Genomic DNA, 23,397 nt, shown 5'->3' with positions numbered 1-23,397 from the left:
CTGTAGGGATTCTGTAATCTGCTTTGGGCACCGTTGCATGCTATCTCTTTCTGATCACTGAGCAGGAAGTGCCAGCCCTGGGCTTCAGGATCACACAGAGAATTGAAGAGTTTCCTTCTTGAAGCCAAGTTGGAGAGAGAGCCACTAATACATGGATACTTCGTGAGAAATAAAAGCCAAGGGAAAAGGCCTGGACTGCCCTCTGCTCTTTGTCTTCCCACAATTTCCATCTCACTGCGATTAAAGGAAACAAAGCACAGTCTGGAAGCATCCTATCTAGCAACTGCTAACTGCTGTATCTCTCAGGAGAACGTGGATAACACTTTATACAGGAGAAGCCATAACCTGTCTCAGTTTACAAATCCCATGAGGTTGTTAGCAGTTAGTCACTCCATGCAGAATTGAATCTTACTGCAGCGGGGTGAAGAAGCAACCATGAGCCTTATGCAGATAGGAGCAATTATCTCCAGCCCACAGGAGCTTTGGAGGTGTCCCCATCAGCTGGTGGAAGCCTCCAGGGTTGCTTTGAGGTTCTCTTCTCCACTCCAACTCTACGACTGACATTTCCAGCTTTTTCTCCGTTTGTGTTGAACTTTCATGTCCTCTGCTCTCAAAGGGACCAGAGTTGACCGAGAACTATTCATAGCAAGTGGGTTGTGTGAGAGGCACAAGCACATCACATCAGATCATTTTCAGTCTCTAAAAGAAGGACATATTCTCAAGATGTAAACTGTGAACACATCTAAATCTGCTTCTCATGGTGAGGACCTATTTTAAGATGTATTTAGTATTTACTCATTAGCATAAATAAACATAGCTCTATGTAAATCAGCACGCATTCGCATACATAAGCTCTATCAGAGCTTCTCTATTAAAGCCTGGCTTAGAGATTTACTCATCGCAAAACCTTGCATCCCGATGAAATTCAGAATTGAGAGACTGTGCTTAAAACTCAGAAATATATTCTTTCTAATAAAAAAGGACTAGCCAGTTAATTTCAAACTTGGCAAGTGTGAACTTGTCTAGTATTTCCCAGATCCATCTATTTTCATTAATTCGTGATTTGGTATTACCTGGCCCAGGATTTAAAGAAAAAGAGCAAGGATGAAGGTACAAAATGATCTTTCTTGGTGGTTTCTAACTGCCTAATCTCTGAGATAAAGCTTTCAAGAACCCAGGTTCTTGGGTCAAGGTCAAATTTTGTAAATTCACATAGTAGGCGGCAGCCTATATGATATGATTATAGGAAACCAAAAGCCCTCCCTCTTCTCGGGATGTAAGCTATTTCCCTAACAACATTGCCACATTACTCCATTGGACATGTTTTTTTCAAGCATTTTACCCTGGGAGGTTTTATATACAAGAAATTATCACTTGGGAGAAATGAAGGATGTGAAAGAATAATAGATGATAGATAGATAGATAGATAGATAGATAGATAGATAGATAGATAGATGATAGATAGATATGAAAGAGATGTAAAGAAAAAATCTAAAATTTGGGGAGCAGTCAGGAAACAACCTGAGGTTAAAGAGAGATTTGGTCATGGTTTAGGTCAAAATAGAATTTAAAAATGATTCAGAGGTGCTAAAAACATAATCTGTTTCTAGTTTTGCTTAAGATTTGTTCTTACTTGGGTTCTTAATTAAAACCAGCAAAGGGATAATGTTGCTATTTCTCCAGGGTCTACACTAACAAAGAGACAGTTCTGCTGCTCTGCCTAGGGGAATACAAAACTTGGAGATTCTCTGTGGAATTGTTTCCCCAGTTCCTTCCAGGAAAGACAGAGCTGGGGTCCTGGTATCAGATAACAGGCTTACAATGTCTCATTTAGTGGTCACCCTGTGACAGAGACTCTCCTTGACCAAACTTTTGTCAGGTTCTTCTGACTCTATTTTCAACTAAGATTCATTCTGTCCTTGACCCGTCCAGCACAAAGAATCCTACTAGACATGCCCCATCTTTGACATCTGATCTCCCTTGATACTTGATTAAGTTCTTTATTACACCCCCAACTTCTGCCTTTGATTTCCAAATCCTTGGCCTGTCTTTCACAAGAATCATGTTAGGTCAGGGGCACCTGGGTGGCTCAGTTGGTTGGGTGTCAGTCTTTGGCTCAGGTCACTATCCCCAAGGCCTGGAAGAGTCCCATGTCTGGCTCCCCGCTCAGGGTGGAGTCTGCTTCTCCCTCTACCCCTACCCCCACTCATGCTCCCTCTCTCTCTCTCTCTCAAATAAATAAATAAAAACTTAAAAAAAAAAACATATTAGGTCAGTTTAGCAAGAATCCTCCTAACCGTTGACATCTTCTCTTAGTAATTTTCAATCCCTTGACTCCTTATGATACTTCTTGGCTATAAATACCCAGCTGTCTTTGTTGCATTGAGACTTGGACCCTCTTTCTCCCCTATTGCCATACCCCATCACAATGGTCTTAAAGTCTTCCTTACATTTTAACAAGTGTCAGTGATTTGTCTGTAACACTTGAATCAAGTATCTCAGCAAATAACAGAAATCAGCATGAAAGGTAAATACACTAAAATTTAGGGTAATGACATAAGACTGTCAAAGTACCCCTCTTCCCTTATCAAATTCTGTGCCCTCTGTCATCCTTTAAAAAGAACAGCATTTCCCTGGGATCTACCATTTGGAGCGTCCTCATCTACACAGGAGTTTTATAGTGTATTATTTTATTTTAATAGTCAGCCAAAATTGACTATTAAAACACAGTAGCACATTAAGATCATTGCTGCACTGCTGGGGAAAAACAAAGAAGAAGAAGGAAAAAGAAAAACATCTTCTGACCATTGGCACAAAGTAGGTCAACCTAGTAACGGAAACCATGACAGAGCAAAAGCAAAATATCTTTGCTTACATTTAGGAATAACATGTGAAAAGGGTAGTTTTCTAAAGCAAACATCAAGAAACAGAGAGCTCTAGTTCCATCAGGTAAATTCCAACTAAGTATTCACACTTAGAACTGACATACCTAGAGCTGCTTAGAGGGAAAGAAGACATGAGGGAAAGGTAAAAATAAGACAAACAAACATAAAACTCTCCCTTTCTTATACTATTATTAGATCTGATTTCAGGAAAAACCTTCAGTTATCAACTTTGATTCTGTGGTCCACCATCCTGACTTGAATCCTCCAAAAGTGATCATTCTATAAGCACAAACCACTCAACTGAGCAGAAAAGCCAACCCCTTTTCACAAGTTTCTAAGTTTTGGTACCTGGGGACAACTAGACCTCCTTCGGTGCACTCCCAAACCCTCCAGCCTTAATCTACTGGCCACTGAGGAGGACCTCCACCCTTTACCTCACCTCACTGGTGTATTTAGAGGGCAAAGGGGAAGAGTTTGCCTTAAGAGAGCTCTCTTCCCAACCTCACGGAAATCCCAGACAAAATTCTCATTTCATCAGGGAAGAATCTATTTTTTCAAGTCTGAAATACCACTGTAAAGGAATCTGGAGCTCTAGTTCCTGACCCGAGATCTACTAATAGCTAGCTATTCCACATTTAAAGTGCTTATGTACTTTGATATGCCGATTCCCCTTCTAAGAATGTATCCCTCAAATATTTTCTCACATGGACAAAATGCCATTTGGGCAAAGATATTAAATGCAACATTGTAGCAACAGCAAGAGTTTTGAAACAATGCAAATTTCTGGTAATACGGGACCAGCCAAATTTATTTTGGTATACCCATATATTGAAATATTTGGCAGACACTAAAAGAATAAAGTCATTCTATATACAAGAAATATTGTTAAGTGGGAAAACTAAAGTGTCAAAGAGTAAATATGTTAGAGTCCCTTACGTTTATGTTATGTAATTATCTCCTAGGGAAAAAAAAAGCATAAGAAATCTATAATGGTTCTTGCTCAGGGGTTAATTTAATAACCTAATTAATAATAACCTAAAAAAAAGGTTAATTTTTATCTTTCAAACAGTATGTTTTGAAGACTCCATATTATTCATTACTTACTCAAAAATATAATAAAACATAAAACAAAGTAAAATAATTATAATATTACTTTAAAATTACTATAGGAAAAGATAACTCCCTATTTGGTTTCTGAATTCTGAATAATTTTAGCCCCAAGTGCACAAAAAAAAATTATAGACCAATCTCATGTATGAATATGTTAGATTTTACTATTTGCAGTTGCTGATATTTCACTGGTTTTGAACTACAAAAATAGGAATTTCATGTGGTTCCACCTAATGGATTAAAAATTCTAAATAAAATTTTAGCACATAGAATTCATAAATATATAAAATATATAATATCCTATAGCAAAGTAGAATTTTCAATAGGATGGCAAAAATACTGAATTCAATTCAATTCCCCCAAATCCATAATTCAGTACCCCCAAATCCATAAATTAAATGAGAAACCCATATGATCAAATAAAAATAAATTAAAATACCTTTAATAAAATTTAACAGCCAATTTTTAAAAAAACAAAAAGAGAAGATAAGGTAAGAAGAAAACTGTATTTTATAAAAGCTATTTAGGTAAAAGTAAAAAGACCAAAAAAAGTAAAATTATTTAAATTAGGATCAGGAACTAGATAGGTATGTTCTTATCTCCATTAATATTCATCATTGTCTTAGAATATCTAAGAAGAGAAGAATATTAAGTAGCCAGCATTAACACTGGAAAAATTATATTTTTTGCTAAAGATACCAATATATATCAAAAACCTCAAAAGACTCCAGTAAAATAAATGAATTAGAATCAGTAAGAGAATGCCTAATACAAGATAAATATTTAAAAACCAACTAAAAAGTGTCTAGAAATTAAAATGGGAAAATATGTCATCATGATAGGAACATAAGAAAAGCAAAACATGTAGGAATAAATTTAATAAAACTGGAACAAGACATATGCAATGAAAAATATAAAATAATCTTAATTTGTCTCAATAAATAAATATATTTAGTTATAAGTTAATTATAAATTTAATATATTATATTTAAATTAAATTTTATACAAGTATATTCCTAAAAGCAAAACATTTAGGAACGAATGTAACAAGGATGGAACAGGACATATGTAATGAAAAATATAAAATACTATTATAGGATATAGAGGTTCTGAAAAATGGGAATGTATTTCAGATTTTTGAAGGGCAAAAAATGTAAAAAATATATCCTAAAAGTGTCAAACTTTCATAATTAATATATAATACAATTGCAATTAGAATCCCAGCAGGTTATTGTTTGGGACGCCTGGGTGGCTCAGTCATTAAGCGTCTGCCTTCGGCTCAGGTCATGATCCCAGGGTGCTGGGATTGAGCCCCGCATCCGGCTCCCTGCAGGGAGCCTGCTTCTCCCTCTCCCTCTGCCTGCCACTCGCCCTGCTTGTGCTCTTTCTCTCTCTCTGTCAAATAAATAAATAAAATCTTAAAAAAAAATGTAAAAAAAAATAATAATCCCAGCAGGTTATTGTTAATTAGAAAAATAATTTTTAAATTTATATAGAATGAAGGCCCAGGAATAGCTAAGGAAAGAATTCAAAATAATTGTGATAGGAAATTTGCTATGTCGACTGTCAGAATGTAGGACAAAACTACTGTAATTAACGTAACCGATTAGTAAGATAAAACTGAATAAACTGCAAAAATATAAATAGAAAAGATCAAAAAGGGATTCTAGTCATTTAATATATATTAAAAGTGGTATTCCAATTCACTGGGAAAATAATGTTTAATAATTAGTGCTGACATACCAGGCAATGCATCTAGGACAATATTAGTTGGTCCTCTATTGCATCCTATATACAAGATAAATCTCAGTTGAATTAAATAATTGAATATATAAAAAATCATGTCATCAACTTTTAGAAGAAAACCAGCGTAGCAAATATCATACAGAGGAGATCATTTTAAACAAGACAAGAAACCCAGAAGTAATATTAAAGTATATAACACATGTTATAGGCATAAAATATTTAAGTCTTTTGTACAACGAGGGAGATATTATTTTTAAAAATTAGTAAACAAATAAAATAAATTGGGGCAAACGTGCTATATAGAAGAACATATAAATGACTCTTTAAAATGGACAAGAGTCAAATGATCCAATGAGAAGATGGGCAAAGTATGGCAACATCTATTAAAATATCACCTATGAGTTTATTTCTTAAAATAAGTAAAAGAAAATAATTGGCATTTTAATGAAACAAGTATTTGTCTCTTTTTATCCTTAATTGGCCATTTGAATCATGTTTGGTTACCGTTTCTGGATTCTGATGGCTTTGAGTGGTTAAGTTACTGAGATGCTCTGTGTATATTAGTATTCCTTGGAAAAGTAAATATTCCAAGAGCCCAAGAGTCTTTGTGAATGGTCTGCTACCCTTTCTGCCCTACAGAATGCTTTCTTGCCATTGATACCCAGAAAAGATTGTATCAGGCAAAAATATTTGGCCCCAAACGGACTTAATTTCATGGAGAAGAATGAAGTTTTGGGGTTTCTTGATCTGTATTTATTCTAACAAGTATGGTTTTCCCTCTTGTGACTGTAGAAAAGATGTCTAATCAAGTGACCAAAAATAAACTTGCCCTTCACAATATGAAAGGAAAATGGCAGACAAATAATAAGAGATGGTTGCACTGAAGGAGTTGACCTACTCTGGTGATAAGAGCAGAGGACTTTGGAGTTAAGAAGATTTATGTTTTAATACAACATTTACCACTTACACATCGGGTGACCTTGACAGAGCAACTTCATATCTCTAAACGTTGGTTTCTTCAATTATATAAATGAGGAGATTGCTACTCCTTCATAGGATTGTTGTAAGGATTACATGAGATAATGTATGTAAATCTCTTAGCAGGGAAGATTAGTGGAAGTCAAAATAGCTGTTATTTATTGATTACTACCACCACTACTATTGGTCCAGAAGTTGTCTTTGCTATAATCGTCCCTGTTGTTACTATCTAGTGCATTTTAATAAATATGCATTTATTTTATACCATATAGTCATTTTTATGTTATATAAAACTGAGTATAAATTATAAATTTTATGTATAAATTTATATATTTATACAATTTTAAAACTTTAATAGGCAAATCTTATTACTATATAAATAACAAAATTAATTATAAAAATGTACTACTTATTATAATATAAAATACACTATACACATACTATACACACCGAATACATATATCTCATATTTATATGAAACACAGAGGCTCCTTGCCCTAGTTTCCTTTTTGTCTGCCAGAGTCATTGTCTCGGCTCACATAGCTGCTGCTGGCTATCTATTTTTCACACACACATTTGAACTAAGAAAGCAAGAAAAAAGAAACAGAAAGAGAGAGAGAGGGGGAGGGGACCATTGGCATATTGATGTCGTTTTCTATGCTAAAGCTGGCCTGTCCCGCTCAGCTTTGACAAGCTGTCAAGGCAGGACACTGGCAGGACGAAATGTCATACGTGCAGGCTGACTGTTCCAGTATTCACGTCAGCTGGAATCCTGGGTTGGCCAGACCATTTAGGAGCCCCAGGAACCAGCATTTGGCACCAGTGCATCCTGGGCCTGGTCAGGGCAGGAGTGAGAGAATGATGACGGTAGCATTTAGCCAACAGTTCCTATTTTGAAAAAGCAGCAGGAGGTCCTGCAGGTTTGGCTCATTTTCCAGTTTTGGGAAAAAAAAAAATTTTTTTTTTTTTTTTGGTGTGGAATTTAGTGAGGTAATCTCGATAGAACTAAATCTCCAAAAATAAAAATATAAGAAAGATCAGGATTTCATTTTTATTCTTGGTAGCAAAACATCATTCAGGGTAACGATTATCTACCAGATCAAACTACAGCACTTCATAGTTCAAAACCATTTTTATGCACATCATCAACTGCCTTTATGGGACTTCCTAACATCCTAATAATGAAAGATCACAAGAAAGTTCCTGCAGTAGCCATTTATCTGTTTGGTATGACTGTCTATGCTAGAAGTTAAGCTGAGACAGAGCTGAGCCTGTGAAGACACGTAACCCAAATACTACTTGGGAGAGATAGCATAGAGAAAGCTAGTCGGATGACATTTTGTCCCAGAAGGAATCATTTTTAATATTATATTGAAGTTATATTTTAACTGATCTAGTCGATGATCAGGACCCTGAGGATACAACTGGGAAGCAATTACTATAGTAGGGGGCTGGCTGAATTTCATGAGCTGTTCCAGTGATTCTCTCATATTAATTTCATTTTTAAGACATTAAAAATTCCAACGCCCCCTCATGTCAAAGTTGCAATTTCTTACTCAATTTAAAACTTCTCCACCCTAGTCTAGTCCAGGCCTCAGACTAGAGAGTGGGTCTCAACTTCCTAGCTTGCTCCTCCGTTCTTCTTTCCCATATTTTGCCACTTCTGGATCCTTCAGTGGTTGGCAGGTTGGTGGAAGGCAAGATAAGGGACAGATGTATCTTACTTGTGAAGCACACTTTACAATCTAGTGCCTTCTGAGAAAAGTCAATGTCCTAAAACAAACCCTGTTTCTTTTGTAAAGCACTTTTGTGGGTTCTTATAAGCTCTTATAACTTGCAGAACCTTCCATTTACAGTAGCCTTTTCAAGATAACTACTTAACACTGTCCCTCACCCCAGCCACTGACTTCCTGTGGCTCACATCTGGCCTTCAGGAAGCAAACACACTTCCTTGACCCATCAAACTTTGGAAGTACAAGCCCTTCCCAGGGCACTCCTGCCTCTTCATCCCACAGCTCAGGAAAACACTCTATTCGTCCTCTCAGATTGAGATATTTTAGTCATAAGGTACCAGCGGTTCTATTGCACAATTTCTAGGAAATATATGTCAGGTTATCTGAGCGGTTCTTTCAAAGTCTCTGATCACTTATGGTGAGTGAACACCTCTCCTCCCTTCCCTCTACAACATTGTCCCTCTCTAAAGAACTCTTCTACTTTCCTCAAATCTCTATTGAATTCTTAGCCTTTTCATACTTATTGGGAGAACTAATATTGGCATATCTCTTTAAAAATACAGCTTTATTATGGTGTATTTTATATACAGTAAAATGTGCCCATTTGAAGGGTATAGGAACCAACCCGGTAACCACCACCATAGTCAGAGGCGTAGAATATTTTCACACTTGAAAAAGTTCCTTCATGCGGCACCTGGGTGACTTAGTTGGTTAAGCATCTGCCTTCGGCTCAGGTCATGATCTCAGGGTCCTAGGATTGAGTCCCAGATTGGGCTCTCTGCTCAGTGGGGAGTGTGCTTCTCCCTCTCCCTCTGCCCCTCCCCCTGCTGGTGCTTCCTCTCTTGCACAAATAAATAAAATCTTTAAAAAAAAAAAAAGAAACACAAGCTCCTTCATGACTCTTGGCAGTTAATCAACACCCCTATCCCCATCCCCTAGCCCCAGGCAACCACTAATCTACTTCTGTGTCATTATTGATTAGTTTTTACCTATTCTAGAACCATATACCTGGAATCATAGGATATATATTCTTTTGTGTCTGTTTTCTTTCCCTTCACACAATGTTTCCATGAGCTTTTTGTGTTTTCTTGCATTTTTCAGGCGTTTGTTCATTTTTTATTATTGAGTAGTGATCCACTTATGGATATACTATCATTTGTTTATCCACTCACATGTTGACGGATATTTGAGTTATTTTCAGTTTTTAGCTATTATGAATAAAGCTATTATAAACATTTGTATACAAGTCTTTCTATGGACATTTTTTTTTTCTTTTGGATAAATAAGTAGAAGAGGAATTACTGCGCCATAGGGTAAATGTATGTTTAACTTTTAAATAAATGGCCAACTTTCCAAATACTGGCATAACTGACTTCTGACTTCCTCAATTTACAAGTTCTACAGACATGATCTTGTACTTTACTTTAATGTGGGGTTGCTTCACTCCTATAGTCTGGGACCTTTAATGGATACTGTGAAACAACAGGAACATTCATATTTACCTAACTTATAAAATACTCAATTTAACATTTTTCCCTTAAACTACCAGACTGAAATATTTGAGAGGGCAAGAATCACGCCTTATTTATTCTTTGTCCCTCCAGGTACAGTGTCTGTTCATATGGTAGTGCCATAGAAAAGATCAACTGAACTAAAATTTAGAAGTTTTAAATGAACTAAAGACTACCTGAACACTACAAATAGAGTTATTTTAGTTATTCCTTTGGTTATCTAAAATTTAATGATTTAACCTTGAAGTTGGCAAAATCCATAAACCCATATGAAAAATGGCACTGCTATGCATCCTCCATTTCCTCCGTGTTGGCCGTAAGAAGTCTTTCTAGTTCCCAAGTAAAATAAAATAACAAGGCAAAAGGGAAAAAGAGGAAAAGTCATCAAAGGGACTTTTATTATTTTTTTTTTCTATCTTCTGCACCTCTGAGGCTGCACCTTGAGTTGGAACATGTACTAGGATTGGCATGTGGCCATTTTCCTCCCAGGCTATAATTTCAGAAAGCCTTGTCTGGCTTTCTGAAGATAGGACCTTTCAGCCACTTCAAAAGCAGCTCCTCCCTCACAGCTGGGCTGTCGGGGCTTACTGGGACTATGGCAGTGCTCTCAGTTAGAAAGAGGACTTCTAAATGGTATCTCATGGTGTCACCTCAGGCTTGTGTGGGTGACCTCTGTGGCCAGAGGGAGAATTGTGGCTACACAGGAGTCCAAAGTTGAGTCATGAGGCTGGAAATGAGCAGAAAAATAAAAACTAGAATACCACTATATTTTAGTGGAGAGTGTTTTGTGAATAATAAGCAGGGAGTTCTGAATATACCTGCAAGAGTCCAGTGGGTGTCACTCAAGGGGCTGCTGGCTGGTCTGGGCTGTTTCTCAAGTCTTGCCTTGTAGTTCTCTGATATCCAAAGAGCACTTAAGTTTCTCAAAGATCATTGGCATCCTTAGGAATAGGTCCTTTTTTTTTTTTTTTTTTTTTTTACTTTGAGAGAGAGAGAAGCACATGTGTGCATATGGGGGCGGGGGGGACGGGCAGAGGGAGAGGGAGAGAGAGAATCTCAAGCCAACTCCACTCCCAGCATGGAGCCCCACGCAGGGCTCGATCTCACAAAGCTGAGATCGTGACCTGAGTTGAAATCAAGAGTGGGATGCTTAACCAACTGAGTCACCCAGGTGCCCCAGGTCTTTATTGTTTTCCCTCAGTTTACCTTGCCTTGTTCTCTCTTCTCTGATTATTTTCCATTCACCCTTCTACTGCATCACTTTGGCTTTAGCATGGAGTTACTGGAAAGGCAGGAAGTCTTACCACGATATGATCTGTTCAAATGAGCCATTCTTTATCTTGTTTTGACAGTCCCAGTCAAATAAAGCTATTTAGCATTCTATCACATGTGACATTGATGGGTAAAAAAACAAGGAATGCTTTTATCTTACAAATGTGGATGGAGGATCCAGACCATGGATATAACTGTCTGAAGTCCCCTGGGAGAAACACTGGGAAGTTATATTACTCTACTCAGATTTCTGAATTTCCAGATGTATGGCCAATTTAACATATGTCCTTACAAAGATTTGTACAAATTCCATTCAGTGGGCTGCAAGGAAAATTGGCTAATATGTTAATAGGAAAAAAAAAAAAGAAAGAAAGCTTAATTTTTACCTTCCACCATACTCTACAGTCTAGAAGTGTAAAAGAATTAGGGGTCAAACACCTAAGCGATCTTGAAAATAATAAATATAGGTTTATAGTTGACCTCAGGGTGGAGAGGAGGAAGTAAAATTAAAAGCAAAGGAAATAAGCACAAAGAAAAAGGCAGATTAGGTAAGACTATGAACCAATGTAAAAACTTCTCTGCCTAAAAGACTGTGAGGAATTGTAGGAAGCTGGTAAGAAAGAATATGATAAATGTTAATGTACTAAAATGGCAAGGTATCATGTTTAATTTTAAAAAGCAAGTTGCATATGGTATCATTGTGTTCTGTAAAAATTGCATAAATGTGCACGTGTTTGTGTGTGTGTGTGTTACCAGTGATATAAACCATCTATCTCATGGACTTTTGTATGTTAATTCAGTCAGGTAATTGCAACTTAATCTAATTTATATATTCATACATAAGATTCTATAATAAATTTAAATTGATAAAATGATTTTGATTGATTTAACAAACGTTTAATTTGGCCAGTGTGTTTTCAGATTTTCATTACTACAGTGAAATTCTTCAGAACATTTTCTTCACACCTACCCTGAGCACTTCCATGGGATAAATTTCTAGAAATGGAATTGCTTGTCATAAACTTAAGCACATAAAAGCTCCCTGTGTACTCCCTAAAATAATCTCCACCATCACTGAACCAGATTATACTCCCAATTACAAGCTGTAATTCCCCAAGACTCTGCCATTATCAATACAAGATATTTTCTCATTTTATTATAAATTATAGTTTTCCTTTATGAAGGCAGAGATGCCCATTTTAATTTGGTGTTTTAAATGTATTTCTTTCTGGGGCGCCTGGCTGGCTCAGTCAGTAGAGTATGCGACTCTTTATCTCAGGGTTATAAGTTCAAGTCCCATGAGCCTCATGTTGGGTATAGAGATTACTTAAAAATAAAATCTTTTAAAAAAAGTATTTCTTTTTGATCTGTGTATCTGTTAAGGATTATATTTGGCTTCATTTAAAAGACTATCCATCATACAGTGCCTTTAGTAAAAAAAAATCTTTTATTTTTCTCGTATAAAAAGAAGTCCACATCCAGGTTCCTTTCTTTCCATTCATCTATCCTTAGCTCAGGGCTTTTCATCTCTTGCTTACTTCCCTATTGTCACGAACGTCTGTGCCATCTCCAGCATTAGGAAAGTGCTCCAGGTATGAAGAGGGGAAAGGACAAAAGCAAAAAGCTTGTGCCTGCTGAGTTTGCTCCATTTTCCTTGAGCCCACTCCTCCAACCGCCCCCCTATGTACCCTTCCAGCCTCCCCCAACCACACCCCTCCAGCTTCTCCCCAACAACCTGTGACCTCCACTCACTTCTTATTGGTCGGAGCTATGGCACTTGGCAACCCTTGTCTGAAAAGGAGGATAGGAATTAAAACTAGAAGTATACTTCACCCCCAAAATAAATCAGTAAGATCAAGTTTCTCATAATGAAGGACAGAACAATGGATATTGGATAGCCACCAGTAATATTGGTCACATTTTCAAAGTGTTTTTGCATATCAAAGATAGTTAACTTTTGTCTCTTGTTTTTAAATGTTATTTATTGTTTCATCAGTATATATTTGTTAATATTTAGACATTTGCTTTTCATTTATCTTTACTATTGCTATCACATTTTTAAATCTTTTCATTTACAGATTTTTTTTTCCCCCTTTCCTGCTGTGTCATTCTCTGTGTAGATATATTCCTATTGTTCACCACATTACTGGCTTTCCCCACATCCAAGCAGGATTGTGCCTTCTGTTACTCTTGAGTGATGCCTGTGACTATTCCCGGTCAGTAAGTTGTGAGTGGAAGTGTGTTTGAATATCAAATATATGCATATCTATTTTCCCCACTGTAATCTTTATTTATGTATTCAGTCATGATCCATTTAGTTGTAATAGGTTAGATTGTGTGACAATAACAAATAATCCCCAGCTTTAGGGGTTTAAATTCACAGAGGTTTATTCTCCCTCAGAATCAGTGTTTAAGGTGGGGGTTGACTGGGGCTTCTACTCCATCAGATTGTTCACTGGCTCAATCCCTTCAGTGTTCAGTGACTCAAAGCCCTTCCCTGGTCATTTCACACACCACAGCAAGTAACATGGCCATACTGACCGTCTTCAGGAGGTAGGGAAACACAGTTCTAGCATGCCCTAAAGATGGGGTAGAGTTGCCAGAAGTTAACAAATAAAAATATAGGCCACCCAATTGAGCGTGATTTTCATGCAAATCAATAATTTTTAGTTTAAGTATATGTCTCCATGCAATATTTCAGACATATTGATATTTTTGAAAAATTCACTGTTTTAACTGAAATTCAAGTTTAACTGGATGTTCTTGGTTTTACCTGGAAACCCTAGCAGAGAATTAGAAACATTTAGTAAAGAGCACTAATGACTATAGCCCTCCCTTTCTCACCAGAAGTTAGAGATGGGGTATTGTGCTTCTTTTCTTCTTCTCTGATTCAAGTTTCTAAGCATCCCAATATGCTTTCGATTGCCATTATATTTTTTAATTTGTCAGTCATATTCTTGTAGCAATTATAACCATGAACCTTTTTTTTAAAAAATTTTATGTTTATTTGACAGAGAGAGACACAGTGAGAGAGGGAATACAAGCGGGGGGGGGGTGGGAGAGGGAGAAGCAGGCTTCCCGTCGATGCGGGGCTCGATCCCAGGACCCTGGGATCAGGACCTGAGCCTAAGGCAGACGCCTAACGACTGAGTCACACAGGCGCCCCAACCATGAACCTTTTTTAACTCCAGTTTTTTCCTTTTTGTGTTAGGGTTTCATCAATACAGTATCTACTGACTTTTGATGAGCATACCAATTGGAGATTTTTTTCATTTTTCTGATTTTTCTTACAGTACGTCCTTATAACAGTAATAAATTTGCTTTGACTCCTTATCTTCATTAATTAATTGTAATTAATTAAATTATGTATTCATTTAAACAGAGGTTTTTTGGGTTTTGGGTTTTTTTTAATGTTTGGCCTTTTCTTCTGTTTGTTCATTTTTACAGAAAGAAGTTTTTTCCCCAGCATTGGGATTAGAAATGAGTTTTATAAAAGGTGATAGCTGATATGGACCATTTGTTCAGTCTTTCAGTAAAGATGGAGGAAGAAAGGAAAATTTATTTTTGCTGGACTTGGCTTTGGTTCAACAGCCAGAATGCCGAGGAAGGGAGTGGAGAGGTATTTTTGCTTTCATTTGTTTGTTTGACTTGTTTTGGCTTAGCGTAGGGAATTTGATATCTCTGCAGAAAACTTTTCTTTGTGTGTTGGCAGGCCGGAGGCAGGCAGGCAGGGCAACCCCCTTTCCCTGGCCTGATGCTTTTAGCTGGAGGCAGGCTTGGCACACCTCTGTTGGCATCCTATGCAAATACAGAGCATGTGCCATTCCAGGTCCCAACTTGTTCGAGCCGTGGGGCACTTGCAGCCGGTTCCCAGCAGTTGATGAGATTGAAATGTGCCTCACTCCTCCTCCTCCTCACACTCCACGCATTTCTAAGCACACTTGCTTTCAATTATTAGGGAAGATGATGATCGCCTGTGGCTAAAGAGTCTTCTGATTCCTTACCATCTGCAAGCAGCATGGTGGGACATCCATAGTTTTTTCTTTCAAATTAGTGTCTTTTGGATCAGAAGTGGATTGGGGGATCACCAGTCTCCATCGTTAGCCAGAGATGCATCGTTGCAGAACAAAGATATCACTGGAAACAAGTGAGGAGGCTCAGGATAGGCTGCCCCAGGGTGCTCCACTTGGATGTGTGGATTATTTCGAGCTGAAGATGATCGGGCCCAAGGAGTTTTTTGCCTCTCCCTTAACTGCCTAAAATTTGGAGAGCCTAGTCCAGACAGAGAACTATCACTAGAGATCACTACAGAGAGAATCCTCTAGGCGTGGTAAGCTGGGGTTTGCTGGCCTGCCCTGTCTGTTCCATTTTCTCTCTGGGCCCCTTTGTCTCTGAGTGGCATGACGAGCATTTGTTTACCAAGCATTGGCTCTACCCATCTTCCTGTGAATTCTTTTCTTCCCCTTTGAACTTCCAGACCCCTGACCCCCTTCTCCTCAGCTCAGGAAAAACCTTAATTGCCTGACTGACTGTCTGGGAGTTTCCTATCTTTGGAGTTCCCACCTCCTATCTTTGGAGTTCCTGCACATATGAAATTAAATTTGTTTTCCCCCAGTTAATCTGTTTTATAACAGTCTGATTAAACCAGCCAAAGAACCTAGAAGGGAAGAAAGGGAAATTTTCCCTCACCTACACGTGAAAAGGAAGAAAACTGTGTTTATCAATACTTCCCTTGGGGAGAGAATACTGGTCACCAGAAATGTGGTAAAAATACCAATATAGCTACACAGAGACAGATGGATACAGCAGGAAAGAAAAACTATATATGGTCAGGAGGAACACTTTGACAAGCTGCTTGAAGTGCGAAGCCCAAAAGGAACCTGCTAATATAATAGTAGATTTGTTATTGAACAGTTTCCGGCAGGGAGGAGGCTGGGGTTATTAATTGCTGAGTGGGATGTGCGCATTGGAAGTTGGAGGAGACCAAGATGCCACTTTGGTCCTGATTAGCCCTCGCCTGCCAAGGCAACACCTCATATTAATAAATGCTTATCAGATATTAAAGAATAGGGGGTTAAAGGGGCCTGTCCAATGTTATGATGGATGTTGGTCTGGTCCTGATCTGTGTTTTCAATTATAGAAATTCCTTGAGGTTTGTGTCTTGCGGCTGGGACCATTTTTCTAAATTTCAGGGCTGATAGAATCCTCCTCTCTTCCATTTTTATATTCACTTGAACTTTCCAGTGTAGATCTAGAGATCTAATCAAATGATTTTACAGGTTGCCATACTATTCGGGTCTATCTCTCCACAAGCTTTAAAAATCTTGGCTTTCATATATAAACCTTGACATGCATTTCTGACCCCAAAATGAGTTTGTCTGCCAAACTATTTAAGCTATATACTTTTTTTTTTATGGCATGTTAATGTATCTGAAAAGTTTCATACAGGTTGTCAGCATTGTAGGCAGAAGTTCTGAGCGTAGCTTGACTTTGATGTTCCCTAGGATTTTTGTGCTTCCCCACAAAGGTTTAAAATCACCCGAACTTGTCTGTTAGAAATGTAGGGTGTAGGGGGACAAATCAAAGAATAAGCATAGCCAGACAATGAATCCTAGTACGAGTATTTTATTTTATGGTAGTCCATATAATACTTGGATAACTCCCTCATTCTTTGTCAGCTCAAATTTCTAGGTTGCAAAATTGTCACAACCATACCTACCTTACAGTATCCTTATGAGGATTACTCGGTACCTGATACACAGTAAGTCTCTATAAGTAGAAACTATCATTCTTTTTTTTTTTTAAGATTTTATTTATTTATTTGACAGACAGAGACACAGCGAGAGAGGGAACACAAGCAGGGGGAGCGGGAGAGGGAGAAGCAGGCTTCCCGCCGAGCGGGGAGCCCGATGCGGGACTGGATCCCAGGACTCTGGGATCATGACCTGAGCCGAAGGCAGCCGCTTAACGACTGAGCCCCCCAGGCGCTCAATTTTTGATGCTTTTAACCAACAAGTTAATTGCCAGTGTCTCGAGTGCAGGTGAGGCTTTCCCGCCCCTACAGATAACTTGGGTCTTCCTCCTGGACCCCCAGCCCCACCGGGAGGAGGAGACCGTGACCCTGACCATGCAGGAAGGGGGTGGGGCAGGTGAAAGGGCTTGCTCACTCACCGATGAGGCTGCCCAGCTGTTGAAATTGTGGCTGTCTCTCTCGGGGGAGACAGAAGACGCATCCACCACAGCGGCTGAGAGGTGTAAGACGAAGGCGCTGCCATTAAAGCACAGACCCTGGGGGAGATAGAAGGGTGGAGTGGTCAGGGAGCGTGGAAGGTCTGGGCACCTCTGGATCTCTGTAGTGGCCAGAACTGCACGCCAGGTGTAGTAAGGGGTGCATCGGACACTTGGAGGGGGCAGGGATGAGGGCTCTGAGAGGCAGCTCATCAGTGCCTCCAGGAGGAGGGGGCTTCCTACCAACTTTTTTTTTTTTAAGATTTTATTTATTTATTTGACAGAGAGAGACACAGCGAGAGAGGGAACACAAGCAGGGGGAGTGGGAGAGGGAGAAGCAGGCTTCCCGCCGAGCAGGGAGCCTGATGTGGGACTCGATCCCAGGACCCTGGGATCACGACCGGAGCCGAAGGCAGACGCTTAACGACGGAGCCACCCAGGCGCCCAGGAAACTATCATTCTTATCAGAATTTTCATGTGATGGTATGATTTCAGTCAGTTTTTACATCATCGGGTACACAAAAAGCCACCAAGAAAGAACTAATGCTATATAACAATGGTGACAACAACACAAAAATTAATCGGAATGGATCAGTGACAGTGACATGATTAATACAAATGCTGGAGATTTTCCATCAGGAAGCCCCTTACACACTTCACCAATTTTCAAATCAAATAAACCAAACCATGTTCAAATTCTCCTAGATATTTGCAGATACCCAAGAATCACTCAGTTTGAATTTTTGTCAGAGCTATTACTTCTCAGAACTGCACTCAGAATAGCTTCCTCCACGATTACATCCCGCCTTTAAAATCCTGCCATTCTTCTGTCATGTTGACCCTATCTGCCATTTTCCTCAGGATCATCTCTTCCCCTGGGGGGGGCATGCTCTGCTTTGGGTGCCCTGAGGCCCAGCAAGCTCAGCCTCACCACCCCTTCCTAGGCAGCCTGTCCCCCATGGTGCTGAATGGCAGCTTCACCCTGCCTACTTCCCTGCTTGAAAGAGGCGCCTGCTTCTTTCACATCTGAGGGCTCACATAATGAGAAGCACTGATTCAACCCAGTGGGAGGATTCAAAGAACAGCCTGAGGGGGAGGTCAATGAGATAGAATGCAGGAGGCTTCTGGCTTCATTTAACCTTCTTTCAAAAATCAGGGGCAAGTTTCTTCCTACTAGAAGCAAAGTGATTGAGGTGATACTTTTAGATATGATAAGTTTGTCTTTTGAATGATAACACATCAAAAGGTCATTGTTGAAGGCTTCCTAAAACAGGAAGGTTTGTGTGTGGGTGACAGAAGGATAATGAAAGAAATTCCTATTCCAGTAAAAGTTAAAAGAGAAATATGACTAATAGAGTCTTTAAGAAGTTATTCAACTGCTCTCACCAATATTGCTAGCACTGAAGTTCTGAAATTATCAGAATTACAGATTATCTCTCCCTCTTGGGAGTGAGTTATGCCTCGGGAAATTCAACTAAGAGACAAGCCCTTTGGATATATTTAGAATTTATTACAAGCACATATACATACATTATGTGTCAAACACAAAATAAAACAAGCTCTCGGCTCTAACATATTATGAAAATGTATGCTACTTCTGGAGAAAAGGAATTAAAACTCACCTACACACACACACACACGCACACAGCCCATTTGGGAGTTTGAATCCAGTGCCTTTCATTTGACATTAAATCTTTAATTGATGTGCTTCTTTATCATACCCTCAAACTGCTCTTTTCCCAGCATTCCTTAGCCCTGGTGGAATGCAATCACCTTAAACCCAATCATAGAATCCAGAAATGTAGGAAATGGGTCCAGAGTCCAAGCCATCACTGCCTTCTCCAAACAGTCAGTCATCAGTGCCTGTGCATTTTAGCTCCTGAACACATTACAGATTCAATCACCCTGTCCTGTCTCTGACATTGTTCAGTCTGTTTCAGCCTTTGCTTGGATGACTAACAGAACCTTAACTGACCACCTTGCTGTCAGTTTTGTTTCCTCCAAGTTCCACATCATTTACACATGACAACCAGTCACTTTTCTATTTTTTTTTAAGATTTTATTTATTTATTTGAGAAAGAGAGCAGGAGCAGGGAAGCAGAGGGAGAGGGAGAAGCAGGCCCCCTGATGAGCAGGGAGCCCGACGTGGGGCTCGATCCCGGGACCCTGGGATCAGGACCTGAGCCGAAGGCAGACGCTTAACCAACTGAGCCACCCAGGTGCCCCACCAGTCATTTTTCTAAAGCAAAACGTGGTCAAGCCTTTCCTCAGCCATAGCACTTATATAGCTTCTTGATGGTGAATAGAGATAACAAACTGCCCAGGTTGGCACAACTCAATCTGGCCTCTCTTGGCATACTCATCTCAATTCGTATTACCACATCCTTCTACTACTTACATTATGCTCCATGTTAAATTACCTTTATGCATTTTATTCTCACATGGATCGTGCTTACCAAGATCTTTTTAAGTCCAACTCAGCCAACAATGTGAAGTAATGTCTTCAGCAGAAGTTCTTCTCAAATGTTGTCTCCAGACTGGGCTAGGAGCCTTTCTAATTTCTATGTCCTCCAAGAACACTATGTGCTTTGACAAAACAATCTATATATTTTCATTGCTAGACTCAAGAACAAGCCTAATGTTTTGTTCTTCTTCAGATTCCTGGGTCCAATGCCTGCCTGGCACATTGAAGGACATTAGTCACTTAAGGCTTTGTACCAGCTGGTCCCTCTGCCTTCAACAATTTCCCCAAATAAGTGCAATGGCTAACTCGCTCACTTCCTTCATATCTTTGCTTAAAGAGTATCTTCTCAATGAGGCTAACCCTGACAGAGAGAAAGAGGAAGACTGCAAGCACAGTTGTAATTTAACCATAAAACTGACAAATATAAACCAAAAAGAAAACTATTATGTAATCTCATTTATAAGTATAAATATCTCTAAAAGGAGTAAACAAAATTCAACAACAGGAAAAAGAACGATTCATTCTGAACTCAGAAATGCAAAGATGTATTTATTACTTAAAAATTAATAATCTAATGTATAACCACGTAGTAAAATTTTAAAAATATAATTGTCTTCATAGATGTCAGAAAAGACAGTCATTTAAATTTAGCTCCAGTTCCATATAAAGATAATTAACAAACTAGGAAGAGAAGGATATTTATTAACTTGATGAAGATATTGGCAAATCAATGGGCAATATCCCTGAAGGTAAAAACTGGAGATATTTCCATTAAAACCAGAATCAGGGAAGAGATGCGTAATATCATTAATATTTTCAATGTTTTTCCAGCAACTGTAACCAAAACCATATCATCAGTCTATTCACACTTTCTATTTCTCTTTTTTTTCCTTTTTTTAATTATGTTAATCGCCATACATCACATCATTAGTTTTTGATGTAGTGATCCATGAGTCATTGTTTGTGTATAACACCCAGTGCTCCATGCAGAACGTGCCCTTTTAATACCCAGTGTTGGTAAGTTATATGTTTCAAGGAATTTGTCCATTTTCTTTAGGTTTTCCAGTTTCTTGGCATATAATTGTTCAAAATACTCTCTTATAATCTTTTTTATTTCTGAGGCATCTGCTGTGGTGTCTCCTCTTTCTCTCTTTGTTGTTGTTTGTTTTTGTTTTTAGTTATTCTAGTTAAGAGTTCATTGCTTTTGTTCTTTTCAAAAGACCAAATTTTAGTTTTATCAATATTTTCTATCACAAATTCTAAATTTCTTCTAGAAAAAAGTTTTTTTTTTTAATTAGAATGGCTATGTTTAAAAAATAAAATCATAAGGATTGGTATTAAGCAGGATTTGGCTGCTAAAGTATAGCACAAAGTTTTGGGTATTTTTTAAGACTTTATTTTGGGAAGGCATTTTTAGGTTCACAACAACATTGAGGGGAAGGCATAGAGATTTCCCATATGCTTCCTGCCCCCACAAATGTACAGCCTCCCCCATTATCAGCATCTCCACAAAGTGGTACACTTGTTACAACTGATGAACCTCCATTGACACTTCACTATCACCCAAAGTTCACAGTTTCCATTAGGGTTCACTCTTGGTGTTGTACATTCTATGTGTTTGGGCAAATGTATGATGACATATGTCCATCATAATATAGCATCATAAAGTGTTTTCACTGCCCTCTGTGCTTTAACCATTTATCCCTTCTTCTACCCCCAACTTTTAGCAACCAATGATCTTTTTGCGGTCTCCATAGTTTACCATGAAGTTTTAATAATGAAATGTCTTAAGCATTTAGAGGCAGATCCCTGAAACAAAGCATATCACTTAGATATAGATTCTAATGCATATTAGAATTTAATACACAGTAAGTGAGGTACACAAATCAGTGGGAAAGAGGAGAATTATTTAATCATTATTTTTCAGAATATTGACTTGATGTTCATAAAAAAAATAAAATAGTAGAAGTTGACAATAACTACAAAATTTAAGTTCTCACCTTGCATCCAAGTGAACTCCAAGGTAAAAAAAGAGTGAAGTATTTAAATTCAATCATAAAACATATAATGCACATGTGTTATTTAATCTCCATAGGAGAAAAAATACAGTCAACTTAAAGACAATATAAGAAATAAAACATGAAATTATCTTTTGATTTGAATATTAAAAGTAAATAACTTCTACTTATCTATGAAAACATAAAGAAAATTAAAAAACAAAAAGCAAATATTTACAGCAACTATGTCAAAGAAATCATTAATATAATTCATATAGGAAGAGCTCATACCAAACATGAATATATGGCAAATTAAAATAAAAGCAATTTGCGGGGCACCTGGGTGGCTCAGTTGGTTAAGCGACTGCCTTCGGCTCAGGTCATGATCCTGGAGTCCCAGGATCAAGTCCCACATCGGGCTCCCTGCTCAGCGGGGAGTCTGCTTCTCCCTCTGACTCTCCTCCCTCTCATGCTCTCTGTCTCTCATTCTCTCTCTCTCAAATAAATAAATAAAATCTTTAAAAAATAAAAAAATTAAAATAAATAAATAAATAAATAAATAAAAGCAATTTGCAAATAGCACTGTGTAACTGCCAATAAAACACAGAAACTGTTTAATCTCAGTGGTGGTCAAAAAAATCCAAATTAAAATACAATGTTTGCTTATTAAATTAGTAAAGACATTCTAAAATGCAGCTTCAGTAGACCTTTATTGAGATATGCATCCTTGTACCTAACTAGGAGTAGAAAATTGTATACTTTTTTTGAAAATCAATTCAAATATCCCTACCCTATGACTTAATAATTTCCTTATCAGGAATTTGCCCTTGGGAAAAAAACTGACATAAAGACAGAGATTTGTTCATTGCTTACAACATTTAGCAAAACTTTGGGGAAACCACTAAGAAAATTACGGTACATCCATGTAAGGTAATACTCTATGAAGAGGTCGCAAATTCAAAAGAAGCAGAGACCACGCGTGTAAATGAGTGAAGCAGGCAGATATGACAAGCCAATACCCCAGTCTCAATTGGATGCTACCACTTGGCCGCAAGTATCAGTTAGAGGATGTAGGCTCCTTTTTCTAGAATTTCCTATTTTTCTAGAACAACTGGAAAGCTGGATTATATACTGTTAAACCACTCACTTTTAAATTATCAGCCACTCATTTAAACATGTGTCTATAAACAAAGCAAGTCCACTGACTCAATGTAATAAGTGGGAAATTGTTTTGTCCTCGATTCCATAGTCATTAAAATTAATTTTTATGAGACTCTTGTTTTCATAACAAGAGGTAATGCCTATAATATAATGTTAAACAGGAGATCAATAAATGGAAGACTGAAAACTGCCTGTAGACAAGAATGAATAGTGTTTCTTTGTGTCCATCTTGCCTGCCCATTACCTAGCATAGTGTGTGGTTCAAACTAGGAAGCTACTAAACAAACATTCAAATGTTGTTGTCAAATGAGA

This window comes from Neomonachus schauinslandi, chromosome 1, assembly GCF_002201575.2.
Source record: "Neomonachus schauinslandi chromosome 1, ASM220157v2, whole genome shotgun sequence".
Classification (NCBI taxonomy): domain Eukaryota; kingdom Metazoa; phylum Chordata; class Mammalia; order Carnivora; family Phocidae; genus Neomonachus; species Neomonachus schauinslandi.
Note: the sequence above shows the minus strand (reverse complement) of the source record.